General features: G+C 40.6%; 1 pseudogene; it reads right to left on the bottom strand.

Annotated features, from left to right (window-relative positions):
- Positions 1-444: 444 nt before the first annotated feature.
- LOC114672889 (U6 spliceosomal RNA) lies at positions 445-509 on the bottom strand (annotated as a pseudogene).
- Positions 510-7,184: the final 6,675 nt, after the last annotated feature.

Below are 7,184 nucleotides of genomic sequence, written 5' to 3'. Positions count from 1 at the left end.
TTTTTATATCAAATATGATGTAAGAAATTCATGAAGGGAATGAGAGTCCCTCATATTTATTCCCATTTTTACCCATTCCATTGTTCTTTTCCAAAGTTCCAAGCCTCTTTGTGCTTTTTATTTCCTATTTTGACATTTTAAGCCATTTTAAAAGGTAGGCCTGCTAACAACAAATACTCTTTGTTTTCATTTGTCTGAGAAATAAAATTCTTTATTTTCTACTCATTCCTGAGGATATTCTTGCTAGATGTAGATTTCACCACCGACAATCCTTTTCACAACTTGAAGAATGTTGTGCCATTTCCTTCTAGCATGCATGGTTGCAGATGAGAAATCTGCTGTCATTTTAATTGCTTTTCCCCTATAGGTAAGGTGTCATTTCTCTCACATGCTACTTTCAAGATTTTTTTCTGTGTGTTTAGTTTTTGTTTTTGTTTTTTTTTTTCCAATATGGAAGGCTTCATGAATTTGTGTGTCATCCTTGCACAGGGGCCATGCTAATCTCTGTTGCCCAGGTGGGAGTGCAATGGCACAACCTTGGCTCACTGCAACCTCCTCCTCCCAGGTTCAAGCTATACTCCTGTCTCAGCCTCCCTAGTAGCTGGGATTACAGACACACGTCACCATGCCCAGCTAATTTTTGTATTTTTAGTAGAGACAGGGTTTCCCCTTGTTGGCCAGGCTGGTCTCGAACTCCTGGTCTCAGGTGATCTGCCTGCTACAGGCGTGAGCCACTGTGCCCAGCCTGAAGCAAGCACATCTTTGTGTTTTGTTTTCAGAAGGTTAATTATAATGTGTACTGGCATGGATTTCTTTTGGCTTATCCTATTTATGTTAGCTCAGCCTCCTGAATCTGCAGGTTTATAACTTTAGCCAACGTTGGGAAAATTTCAGCCATTATTTCCTTGAATATTTTTCAGTCCCATACTCTTTCTTTTCTCTTTCTGGGACTCTGATGATACAAATGTTTCATCTGTTGGTATTGCCTCATAGGACCCTGAGGCTCCATTCATTCTTTTCTAGTCTGTTTCTCTATGTTGTTAAGATTGTGTAGTTGCTATGTATCTGTCACTGAGTTCATTTTTTTTTCTTTTTTCTTTTTTTTCGAGATGGAGTGTCACTCTGTCCCCCACGCTGGAGTGCAATGGCGTGATCTCTGCTCACTGCAACCTCCACCTCCCGGGTTCAAGCGATTCTCCTGCCTCAGCCTCCCGAGTAGCTGGGATTATAAGCATATGCCACCATGCCCAGCTAATTTTTGTATTTTTAGTAGAGACAGGGTTTCCCCTTGTTGGCCAGGCTGGTCTCGAACTCCTGACTTCAAGCGATCCACCTGCCTCAGCCTCCCAAAGTGCTAGGATTACAGGTGTGAGCCACTGCACCCAGCTTGAGTTCATTATTTCATACTCCAGTCATGTTTAATTAACTATTTTGCCCTTCAGTGAGTTGCTAATTTCAGTTATTGTTTTTACAGTTCAATAATTTCCCTTTGGTTCTTTTTAATAGTCCCAATTTTCTGCTGAGATTTTCTATTGTTTCCATTTGTTTCAAAGAATTCACACTTACTTACTGGAGCATATTTATGACCGCTGCTTTTATGATAGCCTGTGAACTTCAATATCTGATTCATCACTGTTGGCATCTGTTGATAGTGATTATTTTTTTCTCATAAAAGTTGTAATTGTCCTGGTTCTTGGTATTATGTGTGATTTTTAAAATTATATTTTGGATATTTGGAATATTATAATGTGAGACTTTATGTTCTACAAAAGTTTCTTGTTTAACAGCATTCCCCCTGCTTGGGTATAGCACACAGGTCTTGGTGGGAGTGAATGTTTAGCTCCCTGATAAGCCTGGCTGACACCAACCTGAAGAAGTAGAGTACTAATTTATACTGCCTCTTTCAGATGGTTAGGGTAAGTTTGGCTCCACTCTCAGCCCTACTGACACCTTTCCAGAAAAAGCAGAGCACTAACTTACATTCATGGTCTCTGAGTAAATGTGTAAGTTCAGCTTCTCACTGGAACCCACTGACACTGAGGGAAGGGAAAGTGGAGTCTGACTAGCTTCAATCTATACCATTTCATTCAATCTCATGGCTATCAGATGAGGTTGGAGGATCCTTTCTCCACAGACATTCCTATACACTACTAACAGTGAAGCTGAGAGCCAAATCAGGAATGCAATCCTATTCACAATCCCCACAAAAATAATAAAATACCTAGGAATACAGCTAATCAGGGAGCTGAAAGATCTCTACAAAGAGAACTACAAAACACTGCTCAAAGAAATCAGAGATGACACAAATGAAAAACATTCCATGCTCACAGATAAGAAGAATCAATATCATAAAAATGGCCATACTGCAATTTATAGATTCAATGCTATTCTTATTATACTGTAATAGAGATTATTTACAGAACTAGAAAAGACTATTTTAAAACTCATATGGAAGCATAAAAGAACCCAAATAGCCAAGGCAATCCTAAGCAAAAAGAACAAAACTGGAGGCATCACACTACCCAACTTCAAACTATACTGCACAACTACAGTAAACAAAACAGCATGGTAGTGGTACAAAAACAGACATATAGACCAACGGAGCAGAATGGAGAACCCAGAAATAAGGCCACACACCTACAATTATCTGGTCTTTGGCAAAACTGACAGAAACAAGCAATGGGGGAAAGAACACCCTATTCAATAAATGGTACTGGGATAACTGGTTAGCCATATGCAGAAAATTGAAACTGGATCTCTTCCTTACACCATATACAAAAATAAACTCAAGACAGATTAAAGGTTTAAATACAAAACCCCAAACTGTAAAAATCCTGAAAGACAACCTAAGCAATACCATTCAGGACTAGGAATAGGTAAAGATTTTTTTTTTCTTTTTTCTTTTTTTTTTTTTTTTTTTGAGAGGGAGTCTCACTCTGTCACCCAGGCTGGAGTCTGGAGTGAAGTGGCACGATCTCGGATCACTGCAACCTCTGTCTCCCAGGTTCAAGCAGTTCTCCTGCCTCAGCCTCCCGAGTAGCTGGGATTACAGGTGTGAGTCACCATGCCCAGCTCATTTTTGTATTTGTAGTAGAGACTGGGTTTCACCATGTTGGCCAGGCTGGTCTCAAACTCCTAAGCTTAAGTGATCCACCCGCCTTGGCCTCCCAAAGTGCTGGGATTACAGGCGTGGGCCACCATGCCTGGTTGGAACAGGAAAAGATTTCATGATGAAGACACCAAAAGCAATTACAACAAAAGCAAAAATTGTCAAATGGGATCTAATTAAACTAAAGAGTTTCTGCACAGCAATGGAAACTATCAATAGAGTGAACAAATAACCTACAGAATGGGAGAAAATGTTTGCAAACTATGCGTCTGACAAAGGTCTGATATCCAGCATCTATAAGGAATTTTAAAAACTTGTAAGAAAAAACCAAATAACCCCATTAAAAAGTGGGCAAAGGACATGAACAGACACTTTTGAAAAGAAGACATACATGTGGCCAACAATTATATGAAAAAAAGCTCAACATCACTGATCATTAGGGAAATGCCAATCAAAACCACCATGAGATACCATCTCACACCAGATAGAATGGTTATTACTAAAGCGTAAAAAAATAACAGATGCTGGTGAGGTTGCAGAGAGAAAGGAACACCTATACACTGTTGGTGGGAGTGTAAATTAGTTCAATCATTGTGGAAAACAGTATGGCAGTTCCTCAAAGACCTAAACACAGAAATATTGTTTGACCCAGCAATCCCATTACTGCGTATATACCCAAAGGAATATAAATTGTTCTGTAATAAAAACACATGCATATGTATGTTCATTGCAGCACCATTCACAATAGCAAAGACATGGAATCAACCCAAATGCCCATTAGTGATAGACTAGATAAAAGAAATGTGGTACATATACACCACGGAATACTATGCAACCATATAAAAGAACTAGATCATGTACTTTGCAGAGACATTAGTTGAGATGGAGGTCACTATCCTTGGCAAACTAACATAGGAACAGAAAACCAAATACCATATGTTCTCACTTATAAGTGGGAGCTAAATGATAAGAACACATGGACATATAGAGGGGAACAACACACACTGGGGCCTATTGGAGGGTGGACGATGGGAAAAGGGAGATGATCAGGACAAATAACCAATGGGCATTAGGCTTAATACCTACACAACAAACACCCATGACATGTTTACCTTTATAGCAAACCTGCACATGTACCCCTGAACTTAAAAGTTTAAAAAAGATAATGAAAATACAATAAATACAAATTAGTGGGGATTTAGCTAATGTAGTGCTTAGAGGAAATTTTATAATTTATTTTTTATTTTTATTTTTTTGAGGTTTCACTGCAACCTCCACCTCCTGGGTCTAAGTAATTCTCCTGTTTCAAGCTCCCGAGCTGCTGGGATTACAGGCACTCACCACCATGCCCAGCTAGTTTTTGTATTTTTGGTTAAGACGGGGTTTCACCATGTTGGCCAGGCTGGTCTTGAACTCCTGATCTCAGGTGATACACCTGCCTCAGCCTCCCAAAGTGCTAGGATTACAGATGTGAGCCACTGTGCCTGGTCACAGAAATTTTACAGTTTTAAATGCTTGTATTTAAGAAGTAAATAGGTTTGAAATCAGTGATCTAAAATTACACATTAAGATGAAAAAATTAGACAAATGTCAACAGAAGGAAAGAATAGTGAGTAGAAATCAATGACATATAAAACAGTCAATTAAAAAATTAAAAGGCCAAAAGTTGATTCTTTGAAAAGAGCCTTAAGCACCCAGGAGGTGGGTGCTTAAGCAGAGCCTTAGGGACCCAGGAGGTGGAGGTTGCAGTGAGCCGAGATTGTGCCACTGCATTCCAGCCTGGGTGACAGAGCAAGACTGTCTCAAAAAAATAAAAATAAAAAATAAATTATAAAATTTCCTCTAAGCACTGCATTAGCTAAATCCCCACTATTTTGTATTTGTTGTATTGACAAATTGGACATTGTTCAGGTTTTGTTCAGGAAAGCAGAGCCTTAATAGTGTTGTTGGATGAGAGACTTAAATTAGGAGCTATACCTTACATAATAGTGGGAGGAGCTAGAGAAGTGAAGATTCAGAAGTCCTTCTGAAGCATTGGTGCTAGATGACAAATTGGAGCTTAAAGAGATAATTGGCAATCCAATACCACTTTACTCTTGCAAGAATGGCCATAATCAAAAAATCAAAAAATAGTAGATGTTGGCATGCATGTGGTGAACAGGGAATACTTCTACACTGTTGGTGGGAATGTAAACTAGTATAACCACTATGGAAAACAGTGTGGAGATTCCATAAAGAACTAAAAGTAGAACTACCATTTGATCCAGCAATCCCACTACTGGGTATGTACCCAGAGGAAAAGAAGTCATTATTTGGAAAAGATACTTGCACACACATGTTTATAGCAGCACAATTCACAATTGCAAAAACATGGAACCAACCCAAATGCCCATCAATCAACAAGCGGTTAAAGAAACTGTAGTATATCTACACAATGGAATAGTACTCAGCTATAAAAAAGAATGAGTTAATGGCATTCGCAGCAACCTGGATGAGATTGGAGAGTATTATTCTAAGTGAAGCAACTCAGGAATGGAAAACCAAATGTCATATGTTCTTACTAATAATTGGGAGCTAAGCTATGAGGCTGCAAAGGCCTAAGAGTGATACAATAGACTGAGGTCTCAGGGGGAAAGGATGGGAAGGGGGTGAAGGAGAAAAGACTACAAATAAGGTGTAGTGTATACTGCGTGGGTGATGGGTGCACCAAAATCCCACAAATCGCCATTAAAGAACTTACTCATGTAGGCTGGGTGAGGTAGCTCACACCTGTAATCCCAGCAGTTTGGGAAGCCGAGGCAGGTGGATCATGAGGTCAGGAGATCAAGAACATCCTGGCTAACACGGTGAAACCCCGTCTCTACTAAAAATACAAAACATTAGCCAGGCGTGGTGGTGGGCACCTGTAGTCCCAGCTACTCAGGAGGCTGAGGCAGGAGAATGGCATGAACCTGACAGGTGGAGCTTGCAGTGAGCCAGATCGTGCCACTGCACTCCAGCCTGGGTGACATAGCTAGACTCCGTCTCAAAAAAAAAAAAGAGAGAGAATTGGAGAAGCCTAGCACATTTACTTACCAAAATGGGAATGGAAACAAGGTCATAGGTGGCTGTTGACTCTGTTTAGATAGCACTTCTGAAAGTTTGCAGCCAAGCATCTCCTGACAGGGCTGGGGTCAGCAGCTGGGAAGGAGAGCTGGATGTAAAACAGAGGAGCACCAGGATGAGCTGGAAACTACCAGGCAACTCTGCATCTGTCCATCAACTATCTTACACTGAACAGCTTCAGAGAGAGACTGCTTCTGCTTCCAAAATCTCATGCAGATTCACGACCCAAAACCGTAAGAAGTGAATTCTGGGTAATGTAGTTCACAGATTGACAAAGTTGCCAGCGTAAGTATCCTGTACACCAAATAAGACAGAGACAGAGAAATGAGGGAGAGAACACAAATTCCTCATATCTGAAACAAAACTGGGAGGATCAGCAGTTTAGAATTAAAAGGACAGTAAGTTATGCACTAGCTTATCAGGAGAACCCGCTCCCGATGGTTTCGTGGGTTCTTTTCTATTTCCTAAGTGTCTCCGCTGGGTTAAGAAGTAAAGGGAAAGAACACAAGAGAGAGAAATTTAAAGCTGGGTGTCCGGGGGAGACATCACATGTCGGCAGGATCCGTGATGTTCCCCGAGCCGTAAAACCAGCAAGTTTTTATAGCGATTTTCAAAAGTGGAGGGAGTGCACGAACAGGGTGTGGGTCACAGAGATCACATACTTCACAAGGTAATAAAATATCACAAAGCAAATGGAGGCAGGGCGAGATCACAGGACCACTGGATGAGGCGAAATTAAAATTGCTAATGAAGTTTCAGGCATGCATTGTCATTGACCACATCTTATCAGGAAACACAATTTGAGACGATACAACCTGTCTGACCTAAATTTACTAGGTGGGAATTTCCTCGTCCTAATAAGCCTGGGAGCGCTACAGGAGACTGGGGCTTATTTCATCCCTTTGGCTTCGACTATAAAAGATGGCACGCTTCTAAGGGGGCCGTTTATAGGCCTACCCTCAGGGTGCAT

Source organism: Macaca mulatta, chromosome 15 (genome assembly GCF_049350105.2).
Source record: "Macaca mulatta isolate MMU2019108-1 chromosome 15, T2T-MMU8v2.0, whole genome shotgun sequence".
In the NCBI taxonomy this organism is placed as follows: Eukaryota; Metazoa; Chordata; class Mammalia; order Primates; family Cercopithecidae; genus Macaca; species Macaca mulatta.
The sequence above is the reverse complement of the archived record's forward strand: the minus strand, read 5'-3'. Positions and strand labels throughout refer to the sequence as shown.